Genomic DNA, 19,483 nt, shown 5'->3' on the forward strand with positions numbered 1-19,483 from the left:
GCTCTACAGAAACACAGAAGCAGGCAGTGAGCAAAGAGCTGCTACAAATGTGTGCAGCTGCTATGGAGAACGGAGTCAAAAGGGGGTTAAATATTTATTTATTTATTTATTTATTTATAATGTATTTATTTTATTATTATTTTTTGACTAACAGGAGAAGTAGATCAAGCCCTTTGCATTTGATCCTTGAAGGGACAGCAGAAGGAATTTGGTGGAGACAGAATGTAAGCCTAGGCACCTGAGAAACGCTGGGTCTTCCAGCAGAGCAGGCTGGGCACTAACACGAGTGCTAGTCAGATTGCTCTTCTGCTCATTAGTCTTGTGAAGAATTAGAAAATGTAAAAAAAAAAAAAAAAAAAAAAAGTGTTTTGTTTGTTTGTTTTTTCTCTGAAAGAAGACATTCCTGAAGAGTGAGATCACCTATTTTTTTTTGCTTTCTTTAAAACAGTTTCAGTGGTGTGAATGGAGCCAAAGTGATGTGCAGGCCTGGGCAGAATTATCTATGGGCTGTGAACTTCACTCAGGGTAAGTCACTTCCGTGCTTGGAGATCTCTGTGCAACCTGGGCCTTGAAATAGGCACAGATAACAGCGTGATAGCAGCATAAAACCTGCCGTGATGGAGTGAGAATGCCTCTTTAATGTCTTTTCTATTCTGATGGGCCCAGCAGGCCTAGGGTTACCTTGGGGTACTAACCCGATGAAACAAGGCTTGGGGCGAGCTCTGGCTGGTGGAGGTTGCAGAGACTGTTCCGAATGTGGTGCAGGGGGTTCGCAGCTCCTGCCCCACCTGCTGCCCTCTGAGTTGGGTTGTGCTGGAAGGGGACTCCTAGGAGTGCCATAAAAATAAGGGGATGTCACACAGGGCAGGAGGGTAGAGATGCCCAAGGCTCTCCCATTCCCTTACCCTGCGTGCCAGAGGAGTTGACTTTGGCTGATGTCTCTTGCTTTGTTCTGTGTGTGTTTTTTATAACTGGTTTAGTGAGCACGCATCCCTCAGAGTTTTTTCCTGTTGTTATGACAATGAAGTAAAGAGTTGTGGATAAAATGCAGCTGTTCCGTTCAAAGCACTATTTCTGTGCACAGGACAACTTGAGGCAGCAGCAAAGTGTCACAAAACCCACAAAATACTGGTACTATAGTATAATTTCAGTTGAACAGCAGTTGTTGCTAACTGCTGGCTCTTCAGCCATGCAAACACAACCAACAAGTAGTTAAAAAAGTCCAACTGAAAGCTGAAAAGAGTTTTAAAAGCATACATATGTGATTGGCTGGGATTATTACTGCTTTTCTGTTTGGTTGGTTGGTTGTTGTTGTTTTCCTGAGAAAAGAATCAATTTACATTTAGTGAATCTGTTTCCCCTCTTTGTTTCTCAAAATTTAAAAAATTCTGTGTGCATGTGTAAATTTCCAAAATGAAAGTGTAAAGTTCACTTGAGGATGCAGTTTATACATTTAAGCTGTAATAGCCAGGCAGTCTTGGGTAGCTTGTAAACAGTGGCATAAATAGGTCACGAACAAAAGTTAAGAAGCTGCAGCTCACAAGGCTGCAGAGCTCCATGTGGACAGGATGGATTGCTGTGTGACGAGCTGAAGAAATGGGCCTTCTGGCTTTAGCCTAACTTCTCAGGATTAGTTAGTGAATACTCCTTAAAGAGACTTCCTCTTCTTGGAAGTTAGATGTTTCAAGTTGAGACTAATTCAGTTAACGTTAAGTAATTTTAAGGGAGGAAAGGACTGTTACTGTCTGTGCGGAAAGCTAAAAGTACAGCTAGAGCAGAAATAGTCACGTCTCCTAAAGGCTGTGTGCTGTGGCTCAGTAAGTTCCCACAAAACCCACCTTTTCTCATAAATGGCTCTTTTTTTTCCCTGACTTCTCCTTCCTAAAAGCTTGGGTAAGTAGGAGACTGCAGCACATCTCGAAGTTTTTCAGACCCAGTTTCTCAGAAGAGAACAAGACATGCTGCAGAAGGAAGGGCAAAAGCTCTTGGATTTTCTCAAAGAGGCGTTCCCTTATGGCAAGCATGTTCACACCACCTCCTCAGTGACTGCTCACGAACTGCGAAGCCCAACACAATGAAGGGAGCCTAACATGGCACTGAAGCCAGTTGCCTTTCTCCTGTTTGAAGTGTCAGGGATCTAGAAAAAAGTTCTGCACAGACTGTTTTTATTAATCCAGGCAATTGCACAGGATTCCAGAATGTCCGTAGTGTTTCATTCCTGGAGATGGCTGTGATCTATAACTAATTCTTGGCAGGTGATGGAAAAGGCAACATGCTTTGTGATTTTGTGGTGGGTTGGACCAGTGGTGAAAACAGCCTCTTGAGTCTTTCAGAGGAACAGCACAGCAAGTAAGGATCTGTCATAAGTAACGTGTCAGCTGGCTAACCTGACTTTAAGCGGTGGTTGATTGCTAAACCCAGGCTGTCATCACAGCCTCAGATTTGGGGGGTGTTGCGTTTTTTAAGGCTTTGGCACAGGGTTACTTGTTTTATCTCAGGTAAGAGAGGTTAAGAGAGACCCAAATGACATAAGCATTCCTCATGGTGTTTGTAACGGAAAGCTTCCAATAGCTAGGAACAGTCCTGAGTACTATTATTTCATATACAGCTAGAAGAGCATATAGCTTTCTTCATGGGCACTGGTATTGCCACATTCATCCAGCTCCAAGTCACCCTGCAGCAAAGCACTGAGTATGGGGCCATACACTGAAATCACTTTTAAACTGGAGGCAACACAAAATAAGAGCTGCTTGTTCAGCAGTGCGTCATGGAGAGAACATGTGGCAACATTTTCTCAGAACTCATGTTGGCTTAAGTGGTATCAAAGAGGAATTCAGCCTGTGGCTATAACCTGTGCCAGGGGTTCCCAGACTCGTGTTGCTGTAACGCACAGGCAGCAGCAATAGCAGCCACGCGTATAAGCAGCAGCCGTCGTTATCATTGCTGGAGTCAAGGGCAGACGACGAGGCAGCGGTCACTAGCAATGTGCTGTCTCACACCTGTAGGAAAATGGTCTCTACTCTCCTCTGTGCACCTTCTGGTCATATACTGCCATAGCCCTCAAGCTACCGTAGCCTTCCCCAGCGGGACCCATGCTCCCTGTCCTGAGTCAAGACGGGCACTTCAGCTTGCATTTAGTAAAGCCCATCTCCAACAGCTTTAGCAGTGCTCGTAGAGACATTTGCATTGGGGCCCGGGTAGTTCATCTTTCAGTGACTGCAGTAGCACTGTTTAGGAACCACTAGGCACATGTGCTCATAAACTTACTGAGATCTCTGTACTTTGGGAGAGTACTTCTTTCCTTGCAACAGCTGGATCCAGCTGAGAGATGTTCTCTAATAATAATAATAATAAAAAGCACTGAGGGTTTTACACAGACCCTTTCAGACTGGATTAATTTAGGAGGCTAGGCCATTGCTGAGAGACACTAACCACTGAGTGCCAGAAACATATCCCTCATAAATTGCGTTGAGTTAGTAATGAATGAAATTAATTGTTGAAGTATTGAAACAGTCCTGGTTTGGGTGAAATGTCATTTGTGTGTGGAAAAGACAGAGGTGAGTGAAAAATCTTCAAGATAAGTCATGCTGATGGCCCTTTTCTGATTTTCTAGAGCCATTTTGTTCTTTAACAGCTTGGTTAGGACTATACAGGTGAGCTGACTCCAGCCTAGAACTGAAATAAAAATAGCAAACAGACTTTGATGCAAAGGTCATAAGAGCTTTTTCAGTTTGCTTGTGTTCAACCCAGTTAAAGATGATTTCAGTGAGGGCATTTAAATATCTTCAGAAAATGTAGAAAAGCAAATGCATTTAGTAAAGTATGAAAGAATTACAGGAAATAAAGCAGGAAAGTCCATCTCTCTTGTGCCAGGGCAAGACCTGGTCTTTCCAGATATAGAATCATAGATATTAGATGTCTGATCTCTTAACAGCCTCTGGTGCACAGGTGGCAAGGTCTGAGGACAATATATGAGTGAAAAACCATTGCAAAGCAGGCTCCTCAGAAGAAAAAACACCTGCAGCTTCAAAATACCACAGGATCTCAGGTGTCATTGTGCTAAAGTAATCCTCATTTGCTCTTCAGGAAGCTACTCATGGGGTAATATGCCTGGCATTCTTGCTTCCAAAGGTAGAGTAGTGGAATATTCTTCCCAATTTTCTTTTTTCTCTTTTTAAGCTTACCTTTGATAATGAAGGCAACCAAACTGGAGAAAAGTAATGTCCTGATAACTTGAGGCTACAAACGACATCCCAAAAGAACCTGAAGCGAACAGAAAATGACGGCAGGGCATACGTACAGCAGGATGCACTCTGTGCATTGAGTGAACACACTCAGCTTCCACCCCGCATATCTAGGTGAACCATGTGCAGAGGGGACTGGGTGCTTTATCTTCGGCTACACATAATACTGTAGTTAGTGTGGTGAATTAAAACATCGAAGGAAAGTCTTACCTCTCTGCATCCGTGGTTTTGATAGAGTCAGACTGCAGTGTCACTAAACATGGGCTTATTTTCCACTTAGTTCTTTAGTTAAAAACAGCAACAGCCAAAACAAACTATTGAACCTGGGATCAGCAGGTGCAGCCTTTCAGAGTGGAAGGACTTGTGTGGCTTTCAAGAAATCAGAGTAGCGTTTGTACAGACCCAGCACATCTGGGAGTGAAGGATTTCAGAGCTGGATTGGTAGTTGTTGTATCTGCATAACCGTGACCTTTGTTATAGAAAATCTAAACAAAAAGAAGACTCTTCCAACTAGTAATATAACACACAATTTATCTAAAGTTAAAGGACTTTTTGATTGGAATTCAGAGAGAGCTTTATAGGAATGCTAGATTTAGACTTTCTTTAAGAACAGTGCATTATATGGAAAAACTGTGATTGTGCCCTCGGGAAAGAGGCGTCTGCATAAAAGCTGGTCGTTGTTCAGTGGTGAAGACAGCATTAGGAGCAAAAAAGTAAAAGCGGCATGGAAGGGGAGGGAGAATGGGTAGCAGTTAATATAAATTAGAAATGAAGGGTAGAAAACTGGAAATAAAAAGGGAAATGTAAAATTATCCTTGGCTGCTATCTTCAAGGACAATAAAGAATTTAAACAATCTGCTTGAAACAGAAAATTGTATAATGCCTCTTTGAAATTGAAATGGTGCAATTGTTAATGAGGATGAAAATTAAGTAGAAGCATTTAGTAAGTATTTCTGATCTGTGTTTGGATGACAGCAGAATAATATACTTGAATCACAGAAGGATTAATTTCTAAATTATTAGGCCACAAGGAAAAAATATTATAAAACACTGATAAGGAACAAGCATTTTAGAAAGTGCAGGTTCAGATAACTTGCAGGCAAAAGCCTGGCAGACGTGCTAAGAGCATAGGTGGTTTGCAGGTGGTAATTTTTAATACTGGGGAGATGTAGGACGCTGGGGTTTCAATATGCCAAAAGGGAAAGTGGATGACTGGAGCAAAGCCATGGTGTAGAGAGTTTGGAGTGAAGGGCTTCCTCCCTGGCTCCCTACTTCTCTGTGGGGTAACGGACCAGCTCTGGGGGAGAGGATCCCTTAGTGTACCTGCTGTGTTTAAGGCATCTCGTGACTCTTCCAGGACAGAGCAACACTTCTGCTTCTTTAGGAACAGCTGGCTTGCAGCCGCTGAGTCTGGAAAAAGGCTCTGGGTCCAAAAAGGCCAGAAAGTGGTGCTGGTTGAGAGGGAAGGGAGCTTGCTGAGGCTTGGAGCCGTCACCCCCCAGAGCAATATCAGCTTTGGATTAACAGTCAAGGGAAGGTGGGAGCTCACTGGTTTACTTGGATATTCTGTCCAGCAGTGACTTGAACTCCTGCGTACTTAGGAATTGTTTCCTTTGAAAATGTTCTGAATGGTGATGCCAATGCTGACGTGGTAATCCCCCTTTTGACAGGCTAGGAAGGGAGTGTGGAGGCTGCGTAGCATCAAGCCTCCCTGCTAAAGAAAAGGTACGCTCAACGTTGAGCTTTTGTGCTTGCCCTGACACTGTCCAGCTGCAGGGCTTGGATGCTCCACAGGCGGCGTGCCTGTGAGCTGAGGGAAGTCTCCCACCTTTGCACCCGCTCCAAGTAAGAAGGTTTGCAAGATTAACTACAGGAAGGTCTGCGTGCTGGCTCTGCCTCCACTGGGGCACTAACAGGGGCTCGCCAGCTAAGGGTTCGAGGCCTGGATGAAATGCAAAAGCCCAAATTGTTCTGGCATAATACAAGGGAGCATAAAAGTGTGAGGTGTTGCCTAAGGAAACAAAGACACAGGAACAACACCTGAGCGCCACTTAGAGCGGTGCCTTGGACCCCTCGCTGCAAAAGCACGCCACGGTAAGAAGCCTGCTGGGAGGAGCAGCATGCCTTTGGGGAGGAAGGAAAGGCAGGGCCAAGGGCGAGGCATTAAATTAGTTCGCACACTGATTCTGTGTTTAATTGTGTGATAGAAGATATTTATCATCCACAGGCCTGTGCAGTCCCCCAGCTCCCCACCAGCTGTGCCTCACAGCTTCTCCTGTGCCCTCCACTGCAGCTCTGCTGTCCTTAGTGTGAATGGGTTCACCACAGCGGCAGAAGTGGTAATTCCACTTCTTGTTCATGAATATTACCTTGTAGGAAGGCAGCTTGGCTTTTCTTAAAAATGTAGGAGCCAGGAGTGTGTTTCCTTGAATTGCATTTGATGTGTGTTTTTCAAATGCACTTATGTCTCCAGTGAGTGTTTTGTAATCTAAGAGTAAATGATTTCTTCTCATTATTCTTCTAGGAAATGCTCATATCTGTGAATCTCAGAGAGGCTTTGGGGTTGTTAGGTTAACTTGGAGGTTTTTGCACTCTGGAGCTCTTTGCAGTTTGCACTTGATGTTAGTCACTAGTCACTACGAATAAGATTCTCAGCCTGATTTTTTTTTTCTGCTGTCACGCTGATATCTTTAATAAGGATGTGAAAGCAGTATTAATTATTAGATTAATGGAGGAAATGGAACTAGAAATAGAATTCAAAATGGAGTTATCAATATTAACGGCAGCTTAATTATGTTATAATGTTTTGTAGAACTGCATTGAGAAAGATCTGCCCCATACAGGGCATGCTTTCCCTGATGTGGCTTTGCATAATCAATTCTCAATAGCTGGAGCTCAGCGGGAGTGATTTCCAGATTCAGCTTCAGAGCCCAGGCAGCTTTTCTACTGCAGGGAGGGGAGCAAACTGGGCCCTTCCTTCTCAGCTGTCTTGCCTCTGGGTAAACCGAAGTCACAGTGCCTGATTTATGTTAGTGCTGTGTGGTTCCCATATCCTACTTCTTCCCTTATTTTCTCTGCTTCCCTGCCCTGCGTTCACATCCTGCCTCCCACACTGGCAGGAGAATGCAGTACATGAAACCAGTGCAGGGGGATTCTCAGCCTTTTTACCTCATCTGTCCAGCTCCAGCAGAGATCCCACATTATGTAGGAAAAAAATGCCAGGAGGAGTCAGTAGCTTCTGCCTGAGGGAAGTAAACCCAACCTGAAGACTTTTTGGCAGAAGCTGTTCGGACAATGTTTCTAGGGGCGTGCTCTGCGTGTGGCACGCTGCTCCATTCGCTCGCTGCATGGTGCGAGCAGAAGCGATGGGGAGGCACAACTGGGCTCTTCAAGGGGATTGCCAAAGCTAGAAGATGCAGCTCCGAAGTATATGTACCTTCTTCTGACTTAGCACTTCATCAGTGTCTGTGCAAGTCCTAACCGACACTGTGAGGCTTTTGGTGCTGGTGTTGTAGAAATGCATAAAAACGAAGCTTGCTTTCATTCAGCATCAGCTGCAAGCTCTGACAGTTTCTGAAGTATTTCAACACTTCTTAAATGTCTGGCTATATTACTGCCTAGAGAATATTTTCTTTGTCTTACTCCTCTGGCAATTCTTAGGCTAGACTGAGGAGAGGGGTTTATCCTAATAGTATGAAAATCAGTGACAGAACTTTTTTTAATTCTTCTATTCAGCCTCCCAGTAAAAAAGTAGATTAAGGAAAGGACGGAAAAGGGAGCCTTCTAGTTTATCTTGTCAGACCTATTAAAGTGAATTTGAACAAGAGCAGAGCTGCAGGCTCCTGCCTCCTTTCTTTGCTTTGTTGCTTGGTGCTGCCACACTCTGATCGTTGCCCATTTTGTGCATTTTGCAGTTTGTATGCTGGATTTGTCTTTCAGACTCTTTATACCTATTGCTGGTCACCAGAGCCATGGACAGAAACAGGTCAGCATTATTGCAGGGGTACTTCAGACCTATCATTTTCTACATCTGTTACGGATGGGGGCTGAGTACGGCGAATTATTGACCATCAGAGTTGCATCTGCTCGGTAATTCCTTGTGCACAGGCTGTGCCTTCTGAAGAGTTTTGTGCAATCCCGGGCTGGGTCACTCTGAAGCCACATTTAATTTAAACAACGGTACATTCAGCTGGCCAAAATGTATGTTTGGACTTAAAACTCATGGTGGTTTCCTTCTGTCTCCATGGGGCTGATTACCACACATTCCTTTCTTTTAATTTCAGCCCTCGGCAGTTCTGGGAAAAGGTCCTTGATTAAGTACTGAGAAACCAGTCTATTTGCGAGTCTAATTTTGTTGCTTCAGTTACATTACTGTATGCTAAATATAGGAAAGCACCAAGCAAATCCCAGTTCCTGGGCTGAACAGGGTGTTCAAAAACACTGTTCAAATTTAAATTGTGTGGCTTGGGCCTCTGTTTAATTAGAGCTAATGAACCAATTTCTCACACAGTGTAAATCAGCACATCTACGTTGATTTATGGGCAAGTAGCAGCTTTTGTACAGCTAAAATTGAGCCTGGTGCCCAACTTTTCACTTCATGTTCCCAACTGAGGGTAGCAAAGATAAATGGCATGGCATGTTGGAGGAGTTTAGAAATCCTGAAGGGACAGCAGGGTGCTTAAGTCCCTTAGCTGGTGTCGGAGAACCTAGAAACCAGCAAGTGGAAGGTGTTCGACAACCTGTAAACCAGACTTGTAGTTTGCTGCAGACTCTGCATTGCTTGCTGTGCTGTTCCCTGTTCCTTTAATAGCCCTGAAGCTTATGGAAGGTAAAGATAAGTCTGCTTGTCTTCTGAGCACGTGCAGGGAACTTCAGAGTCCTGTGGAGCCATGCAGGTTTGCATTTTCCTTCTGTTCATCAGGTTAAAAAACTAAAAAAAAAAAAAAAACTAAAAAAAAAACAGAACAGCAAACCACAGCATTTGAAGTGCACAAAATGCTTGTAATAGGTGAGAGACTGATTGCACTGGAGACAGAGATTTTATCTGCTGCACAGCTACTGCATATCTCAAGGAACAGCTTCTCCTGCAACGCCTTGGTGGCAGCGTGCCATGGCCCTGTCCTGGGGTGACCACTCGTTCAGCCGGGCCAGTGGTGGCCCGCTGGCCACGCTGCCCAGCAGGGGAGCTGGCTCACGGCTGCTAGGGGCAAGGTGCTGGGTGCCGGCATGCTGAGTTTCCAGCATGGCCTGACTTAAATCTGGGTAAAAGATGGTGCAGATTCTCACCCAGCTGAGGTGCTGACTGCAGACTTTGCAAGAGGCTTGCTCCCTCTTTTCCCTGCTCAGGGCCTTGTATTTCAAGGGCAGCTTGCGGGCAACTGTGAAGCCGACTCGGTCTGATTCCTGTTTTCCTTTTTTGTGTGCCTTGAGGCTATCCTCACATTCCTCGCAGCTGGTGACTGCTCTAGTTCCCTGAATCTCATTCAGAGTACTGCACCTACAAGCCAGATACTTGTCATCTCTAAAAGATGTTTGTTTCCACAGAAGAATAGCAATGAGATTACTGTCTGCTCCCTTCACAGTCAGCCAGGCTGGGAGAGGTCCAAATATCCAATCATCCCTTGGAATTCACATTGCATGAAGATACAGTAGCCAAAAATAGTTTCCGTGGATTGGATGGTTCTGTAGCTTTCTGTGTTTATCTAACAAAAATGTTAGGAAGTACAGTAGGTCACGCACTAAAATGGTGGGGCACATCGGAGCTCGTGGAGATGAGCTTATCATTTATTTATTTCATTTATTTAACCTCTCTCTGCTTGAATACTGCCTGCAGTTTTCGTGCGTTGCTCTTACGCTTATTTGATAAAAGGAAAAACCAACCCAGCTGTACCCTGAGGAATTAGAGATGCTGAAAGAGGCTTCTGGGGAGGGGAGGGGGAGAGAGGCGAGCTTGCAGAGCTCTGCCAGAGCCTTATTTTTTCCTGCCTTCCAAGAACAGGGCTGTGTTCCATCCCCTGCCGCCCCCTCAGCTGGTGCTGGGAAGAGCAGCTGAGTTTAGCTCACTGTTCCTGGAAGTCACTGAGACACCGAGCATCGAGAAACCAGCATTTTCTGTGGCAGGATCTGCCTGAATGGAAAAGATGAGCTGATCTTCATCCCTCTTGTTTGCTCGCCTGAATTAACCCTCGCTGCACCAGAGGAGGCTATGCTGCGATCTTTTGGAAAGGAACAGAGGCTGTCTTCATTCATTGGAGTCAGGTGCTTGGAAGCCAGTCTGAAATACTGTCACATCATCTGCGAGGTGTACCCCAGGTGTAACCCAGGTCCAATAGATTTATGCTAGGACCACCTTCAGTTTCTTTAATCTCGCCTCGCAGAGCTGAAGCCACAGCAGCTGTTAGCCGGCCAGGCTGCTCCAGTGGCCAGCTCCTCCCCAGGCCCTGCTTCAGTTCGGGAAGTGCCTTTTAGAGGGCAAAGAGCTTCCCAACCAGACTCCCCCGAATCATCCTGGTCAAGGTGTACCACAAGAGGGTAACTACAGCACAGCGCTGTGTACTGGTGCACAACATATTTGATAACATGCTTCTAGCAGCACATAAAGACTCCGTGTGCCACAGGGCAAATTCCATTAAGTTAAATGAAATCACTTACTTGGGGTCTGCATTTGTGTTGTGGGTAGGGAGGAGGAGCTTTTAGTTTATAATCTTGCAATTTGGCTTCTGTTTCTTGCTGCATGGTTGAGGACAAGCACTGTTCTCTGTGCCTCAGTTTCCCCTCTGTGTCGTGTGGGATTGCAGTGGTACTGTGGGGTTTGTCAATGCCTGTGGGGCCCCCAGGCAGAGGGCTCTTTGGGAACACAAACTACTACTGGGTGATGCTGGCTCATTTGCTTCTTTCTTCAGGCTGACTCAAAGCTGTTACTTCACAGCTGTGACTGTCACGGCCATGGCTCCAGTGCCAAATTTATCCAAGTTTGATGGCTGTGATGACTCTGATGGGACCCAGAAAACAGCTTAAGGTGACCAGAATAAAGAGGTGTAGGTATTTCTATTGTTATTGCTATGGATGCAGTTAGCCAAAGAGCAGTTCAGAGGCTCTTCTGCTGCAATGTTTTTTGCTTTCCTTATTCAGGAGAGGAAGAAAATGCCTTCCTTTCCCTCTGTGCCTAAAACTGCCCTAAATTTCCACTTGACACAGGTCATCAGGTTGATACTGGTGAGGTTCATTTCTCAGTCCAGCTCTGAGGAGGTCTGGCTCCTGATTTCAGCTCCTCAGTGCCTTCATCCAGGAAAGAAGACAAAGCCACACACAAAGGAGTAGGGAATGAGAGGGGCTTCGGGTAACCTGGGATGTCAGATTCACTGTTTGTAAGCTGCTGCTGGTAGCTGCATGTAATGAGCTGACTTGATGAGATGTTTTGTTCATGGAAGTGGCTGATCCTCTGGGCACAGACGATGGAGAAAGAAGGGCTGAAGCACTGGGATCTTACAAGCCTGTGCTTTGCCCTGTCCTGTTCCTGAAGGAGTTTACTGCTGTTCATGTTCCAGGCTTCATGTCCAGCAGAGGAGAGGCTGCAGTGTGCGAGTCCTGCCCAAGAGCGTGGCCTCTGGGGAGGGAGCTGAGTGAACAACCCCATCTCCTGCCTTCCCCCACCACCGCCGTGGAAGTGCTGCGGTTTGCTGGGGTGCCTGGATGAACAGTGGCGGGGAGGTTTTCTGAGTCGAGCGTGTTTTCTGGGGAAGCGTAACGGGGGTGCCGGGGGCTGCCCGCCGCCTCTGCTGTGTGCAGAGGTGCTGAAGGTGCTGCTGCTGGCGGTTCTCTGCCGGCGCTGAGCAGCCCTTCTGTTGCGTGTGGTCTCGTTCTGGTTTGTGCAGATTCTTGCTACAGCGTGGGAAGTTGCCGGAGCAGTGATGTTCGTGCTGCTGATGAGCCTGTAAAAGTTTCTTTGTTTGACTGCCTCAATTCTTGGAATTGATCTAGGCCAGGCAGCATCTTGAAAAACAGTAACCAGAAAAAATAGACCCTTCCACCTGATGCTTTCCTATTAGCACAGGTTCAAAGGGAAAACCAGAGTCGCTGCAAAAGAGTGCAGGCATCCTGTGTGGGTGGGGAGGTGTCAGCAGCTGAGTCAGGCTTGCAGAATGTCACAAAAGCCCTGCTGGACAGAGCCTCATCCCTGTTCCATGCCCTAAGATGGGAGAGTGTTTGCAGGGGGCAGAATAACTAACTCGTGATTAGAAAGTGTGATACCGATAGTTTCTGCCCTCACACTGTGGCCTTACAGATAAACAGCTACAGGAACACAATATCATTGTCCTCTTTCTGAGTAACAGACTGATCACAGTAAAATAAGGAGGTGCAGTACATGGTCTCATTGAGCCCGTGGTAACAGTCACAAAATCTGGCAAAGCTTTCCAGCAAATTGGTTTCCCAGCAGCCTTGAGATTTCACAGGAGTTATTATTTCCCTTGATTTGGGTTTTATGATGAAAATGTTTCTCTCTTGTTACCAGAAGTATCAAGTTGCCTGCTCACCGGCACACAGTTCCAACGCGCAGCTTTTCTCCCCAGGCCCAGTAGCCCTGGGACATTAGGTCATATGAGCTGTGACATTTGTCCTAGAAAACCAGCCATGAAACTTAAAGTACTCATTATTATTTCCATTACAGAACCATTTAGCATTTTGCGGTCTGGGATGCATTTAACGTTGCAGACGTGTACTGTCCAGCAGCGCCCGCCCAGAAAGCTTGCATTTGATACCAGTGAGGCAGAAAAAGGGAGAAAAGGGACCCAGAGCCCAAGGGCACGCAGTGGTTTGTCCCCAGGATAGACAGCAGGTTGGGACAGAAGTGGAAGTAGGCTTTAGGTCTTCTGAGTCTCAGCCAGCATCTTCACTGCCCCTCAGTTGGGGGTAAAAATCTCTGAAACTGGTGCTGTGATCACTTCTGGCTCCTGACTCAAATAGCGTGACGGATTTGCAGTTGAACAGTGTTACGGTATTTTGAGTGCCATATTGTGTGTGCTTAGGACTCCAAAACAGTGCTTGAAATACAATTTAGATCTTCTTCAGATGAACGGACCCTCTGTGTCCAAGAGTGAAGCTTTCCTGGGAAGAGCAGAGCAGTCCCTCCTGAAAACAATACTTCAGAGTGAGTTTTCTATATAAACAAGCCTTCACTTCCCCTTGTGCCTTGCTCTTTATTGTTTTGTGGGTTTTGACATTGGTGAGGTGGGACAGGACCTTTCCTGACCCTGTGATAGTGTTTGTGAAAGCCCGTGAGTGTTCCTGGTGCGTATGCCCTCCAGCCCTGCCCGGGCTGGGACAGCGAGCGCCTTTTCTCAGCTCACCTGCAGCAGCTGAAGTTTGCTTGCAAAAGCAACTATGTAGGCATGGTTCCATCTGTGGGGAGTAGAGGGTGGCAGTTTGGAAGTTCAGCTGGCATGCACGCTTTGTTTGTGCAGTAGAAATTTCCAGAAGCGTCCCGAGGTGCTGTTGCACCGGGTGCTGTACAAACACAGGCAAAGTGCTGAGCGCTGCCTGACTGCCCGATGGGAGATAATGTGAGCACTGACACTGCTTCTGGCTGTGCTTGTGGTAAGGAAACAATCCCGTATGGTTCAGAAAGGGCAATTTGGTGGTGTTCCACCTGTCTGCTTTAGGGTCTGGTTGTTTCTCAGGAAGGGCCCTTACACCAATGACCAGAGACCCCAAAAGGTGAAATGTGGTTCTGGTGGGTGCCGAGAATGCAGTGGGTGTCTGCCTCTTTCCCTCAGTGCAGTACTGCACATCTTTCCTTATTCTCTCAGGCCCAGCAACGTTTTGTTTTCAATATACCTTCCTCATCACTCCTGAGTGACTCTCCCTGTGATCTTTTCTCCATCCTCTCTCTGCCCTCCTTGTTCCTCTTTCAGGCTTCCCTTGCTTGACCCCCAGTTTGGGCTCTGTTCCCCCTGGTATCTCATTTGCCTCTCCCCCTGGCTGCCCCTCGCCAGCCTGCCTGACCACACAGACCGTCTCTTCCCCTCCTGTTGCCACTACCTTTGTCCTCCTCTTCCTTCCCAAATTTTCTTTTTCTGAAATCCTTCCCTCTGCTTTTTAGCTAGTTCCTCTATGGTTTTCAAGCACTTAGGTCCCTATGCTCTCTCTCTGAAAGAAGAACAAATAGATTAAAGAGAGGTTTCTGCCAGGTCTTTGCTGCACTCCTGATAAATTCGGTGCTTTGTGTAGCTCCTCATTCTGTCAGCTCGGGCAGGGAGCCCAGCATCCCCCTCCCACGCGATGAGCTCACGGGGAGCTGTCACAGTTTATTCTAAGAAATCAGCTAATGTACAGTACTCAGCAGAGGCACCCCTCCCCTGGGAGGATCAGCAGAATTAGGATGTGCAGCAAGCTGTCTTGGGGATTACACAATCTTATCACCTCCTCCAGGGCAGCGGGGAGCGGCGAGCACCGTGCGCTCTGAGTCACACTTCCCCCTGTGCTGAGGTACAGGTTTCCTGACTCACTTCCTCCCTGGACTTCTGTTTCCTTACTTCTCTGCACCAACATCACAAACAAAAAAGTATGACAGACAGAGAAGTTGAGGCAGCCCCGGCCTCCAAGCACCGCGTGCTGGTAGCACCTGCTGCATGCCGCCCGTTCCGCCTGGGGCTGACACCAGCGCTTCCAGCAGCAGCACACAACAGAGCCGCTCGCTGCTCAGTGCTGGGGAGGCGCTAAGAGCGTTGTGTGGCTCGCTGAGACCACCAGGATGTAGCTGAACGTTTTCAGCTATGTGGCCACTTTGTGTTTTCGAGCTCGGAAATACCCCGCCGTACGTCTGCAAGTGCAGCGCAGACAAGCGGTGACCCCTGTGCGCCTGGCAGCTGGCTCCTGCACCGCCCGAGTACGGGTTGCACGGGGGGAGTCAGGAGAGGGCACACCGGGACAGCACGCATCTTGCCTTGGGGGCTGCTACAAGCAGGTCTTTCAGGTGGTGGCCATGGTCTAGAGAACCGTTTCTGCCTCACTGCAGGCTCTTCCTGTTTTTCTTTAAACCCCTGGCTTCATAATTTTCTCTCTTGATGAGATAAGAATCTCGAATTTTCTTTTCTTTTTCAGAAAAGAAGATTCTCGGTCCTTGTAGTGACAGGGAAGAGCCTGGAAAGTGTGATTTTTCTGCTGGCTCAGCAGTCTGAAGGCCAATAACTAGCCACATGCATCCGTTCCACCCTGACACCCTTACTACCAACCTTTCGGTCTATCGATTTCTGGAGACCTGACTCATGGGTTCAGAGCGCTCCGGGTAAGCCTCGTGCCGCTCACTCGCCTGCCTCGGTGGAGTGGGAGGGCAGTGCTGAGTTACAGGAATAGCTGTCTCTCCAGTACCTGGAAATATTCTTTCTCTATGCATCACAGCCTGGTTTTAGAGAACGTCGTGCGACATAAATTAAGTTCAGGTTGCTAGTCATCCCCAAGGCTCAATTTTGTCAAGCCTTTATATTAGAGAAAGGATCTGCGTGAGGCCTCGCAAAGTGCTGTTTATCTCCCCGGTGACCCGCCTGGCAGTGTGCGTTCCCAGGGCACGCTGATAGAAAGTCGGCCTGGTTTGGTGCCGCGCTCCCTCACGCAGAGCCCTCGATCAGCCTGTGGCAGCTGGCGGACTGCCCGGCTGCCCCCAGACACCGCCCGCGGGTGCTTTTCAGTCAGCAATATCAAGTCATCGTACTGACCTGTCAGCTCGAGCAGGCCTTTCCGTTTTGTTGAGTGTGGCTCCTCTGGAAGGAGATTAAAAGAGGTGACACAGGGTTCCTGTGCTGGAGGACAGGAGCGGGCCGTGTGAGGCGCCGCTGGGGCCTCTTCCTCCCACCTTCCTGTGGCGTTGAAGGAAGGTTTAGGTAGTGGATGCGGTGTCCTGGGGGACTGGACGTGGGCTGGTCCTCTGGGAAGTTTGGCTTTCTGTGCAGGCCAGTAGGATGGCACAGGATGACCAGGATCTGCTGAGATGCAGGCAGCTTGCGTTCCCTTCCTCACAAATTCACCCTTTATTAGGAATGAAGCACCTTGGCCTAGGTTGAGCACATAGTTTTCTGTCATTCTGACAGGAGAGATGATGGACAAGACTTTCTTTTTTTCTCACTAGCAGAAGCATATGCTGCTGTTTTTGTTAGCTGCTAAGAGCCTAGGAATGCCGGTGATGGCCCTGTGCCTTACCCAGCACGTAACAGCCCCATTCTTCACTTGGTTACAGATACAGAAAGCCAGCAGCAGCACTCATGCAAAAATTACGAAGTTAAGTACTAGTTTGAGAATCTTACAAGCAGGAAAGATAGGAAAGGTCCCCAGCTTTGAGCTTTCAGGAGAAAAATGAGGGCCTGAAGCCCACCTGCCTTTGGAGGGGTCAGCGCCTTGGGCTCCAGTTGGGATGGGTTCGGGAGTCTCGGCAGCAAGGGAATAGGAGGGGGGCCCCTTGGGGAACATCCCAGCAAGGGTCAGGTTTGGTGCTGTCAAAAGGAGGGATTATGAATGTGGTCAGATCTTAACTCTGAACATGTGAGAAGGCTGGCATCTCCTCTCGGAAACACGTGGCAGCTGATTACCGGGCCTGTTTTTGTGCGTATTATGTGACTGTGTTTTTCCATTTCTTCTTGACTCGTATTTATTTACCTACAATATTCAGCCTTTAAACAAAGAAGCTATGGGGTGTAACAGAGTGTTGAATTTATATTAGGGGTGGCACAATCTTACAGTGACTGCTCCAGCTGCATCTTAAAGGGCCTCTTCAGCAGGAGAAGCCTGACCTAGCAGCACCTGCTCAGCTGCAAGCCCCTCTCTCCCTGTTCTGCCATGGGGTAGCTCGTGTTTTGGGACAAGTGGCTGCATAGGGCGAGGAACGGCTTGTGGGTGCCCAAGTCATCGTGACCGGTTGACAGAGGCTCCTCTGCTAGCTCGGGAAGACCGCCAGTTTGGCTGTAGCTGTCGCAGGTTCAGAGAGGTTTCTTGGTAACACCTGGCCTCGTTCTTCCTTCCCCCTCAGATATCCCTGAGCACTATTCTGGAGCTCCAGAAGACTGTCCCCCCGTCTCTGTGAGGATTTTCTCCAAATACATCTGATAGTTAAAGAAGTAGATTTATAGTCTTGTCACATGCATATGGAAAGAGTCCTTGCTTGGCAGATCTTGTAATCTAAATAATGCAAGATAAAACCACAAAAGATAAAGCATGGTACAAGTCAAAGGAGAGGTTAGCAAGAGGACAATTTAGACGTAAAACAATTTAGACGTAATGAACTCAATTTTCTTTCCACTGGAAAAGGTTGGAATCGGTAATGCGGGGAGCGGACTGTCCTTGGAGGCTTGTGGAGAGCTGGCAGACCTGGGCAGAGCGGAGCTCTCTGCCGAGCCACTTCCGTGCCTCAGCCTGCTCACCCTGCAGAAGGGGAAAGTCTGCAGCAAACAAAAGGCAGCGCTGACGTCAAGACCTGGGACCGTTGCCCTGACACTGGGAGGTGGAGCGCAGGAAGGAATCCGCTGCTAATAGGCTCTGGACTGGAGTGCACTTTGGCAGAGGGACAGCTACTACCCCTTCTTTCCAGGAATAATATTGTTTATTTCTATCTCTCTCTGGCTAAAGTTACCCGAGTCAGGTTTCACTTCACCTGTCTCCACCATGAAGTCATCAGAGCCCAGGAAAAATCTAACCTGCAGACTCCCCGTCCTCCAAACCCTCATCCCCAAAGGGCTGTGTTGCGCAGTTGTTTTGTTTCTTTGCTTTGACAATTTTGTGACCACGACTTTCTCGTAGGAAAGGTTTTGCTGGTACAATTCAATAAACAAATGCAGTTTGCCATGATTGTATGTGCCTGCACACACATGTAGCTGTTTGAGTACACATCTCTCCTGCCTGCTGAGGAATGATCTCCGCAGCTGTGTGTACGCATGCAGAGCTCGCTGCTAGCAGCAGCAGATATCTCTGCTTTGCGTAAATGGCTCTGTCCTGCAGGCAAAAGCTTTGTTCTGGGAAGTTTCAGGATGTTGCAATGCAGCACAGTAACAACCTGAAGTTCAGTGGATTTGTTACATGGTTTTGATTGGCTCCTGTTTTGTTTAAAAAAAAAAAAAAAAGACACTATTTTTATATCAGTTTCAGGTTGCCAGCCTTTCTTGGGCAAACTTTACAGATTGTTGAGTCATGAACTAAACCTTTAGTAAACTGTCCTGTCTTTTTACGTTTTATTCATCTTTCCTAGCTTTGCAGCTCAGGTCAGTGGATATTTGTCCCCCTGTACAGTGACTCTGCACAGCAGCGATGTACCCTGTGCAGCCTTGGGGAGCTCGGGAATCTTCTGCAGAGGATGGCAAAGGCCCCCTCAGGTGCAGATGTATTTGGCTGCGTATGAACCAGGAGGAGACGAAGGGAATGTCATGACCAGGATTGGAAAGCTTCACTCAGTAAATCAAATGCAAGTTTGTCTCAGTCCAATGAGTTTTAATCCCAGATCGTTTGTTCTTTAAGTTGGCAGCAGGGATCGACGTGCATATAAGCGTTCCCAACACTGCACCAAGCGCTACTGCTACTCAGACAGGTAGACTTGTGGCTTTTGCACCAGCTCTCATCACTTCTGAGATTTAAGATCATGAAAGTGCATTGCCACCCTTTTTATGTAGTCCTATGAAATGAATGAGAAGGATTGAAAATAGATCTAAGAGGCATAGTAGTATTAACGGCATGAGAGTAGAGCTTATAGCTCTTCTTGGTTTTGATATTTTTTAGATAAATTCACCCTTTTAAAATGCTTGACTTCATTTTTTCTGTTCAGGGTCAGTTACTCCAGACGCTCCCTTTTGAGACACGAGTGACTTTGCTATGTTGGCAGTCATTCACTCCCCACTCTCACCTCAAAAGTCAAGCATTAAAATTGTGGAGATTATCTACATCAAATAAAAAGTTTAAACAGAGTTCAGCAGCTCCTCAAGGGTGGTGGTGTGTTTTGTTTTTTTTTGAACTCTAGCTCCTAGTATGAGCCTGTTGCTCTCATCTTATGACATGCGCTTGAGGATCTGCAGGTTTTCAGGCTTGGTTCAGAGCTGTTTCCGCTTCTCTCTGTACTTCCCTAATCTGAATTCCTCACTGTGTGCATGTTGTAAGAGTTTCTTTGTGTGTCAGTCTACACAGAAGCCAGATCCCGAGAAGCAGTAAAAACTTCTCCTTTAAAAATGCGTTTCCTCTTACAATCTCTTGCCCCTGCTGCGTGATCGGGT

At 47.1% G+C, this 19,483-nt stretch overlaps 1 long non-coding RNA gene across 1 annotated transcript; it reads left to right on the top strand.

Moving 5' to 3' along the window:
- The first annotated feature begins 212 nt into the window (after positions 1–212).
- Positions 213–18,447, top strand: LOC310880251. The gene is made up of 3 exons (XR_014571570.1): positions 213–224; positions 449–525; positions 15,345–18,447. It is a non-coding gene; the product is annotated as an uncharacterized lncRNA (long non-coding RNA).
- Positions 18,448–19,483: the final 1,036 nt, after the last annotated feature.

This window comes from Anser anser, assembly GCF_964211835.1.
Source record: "Anser anser genome assembly, chromosome: 12".
Lineage (NCBI taxonomy): Eukaryota > Metazoa > Chordata > Aves > Anseriformes > Anatidae > Anser > Anser anser.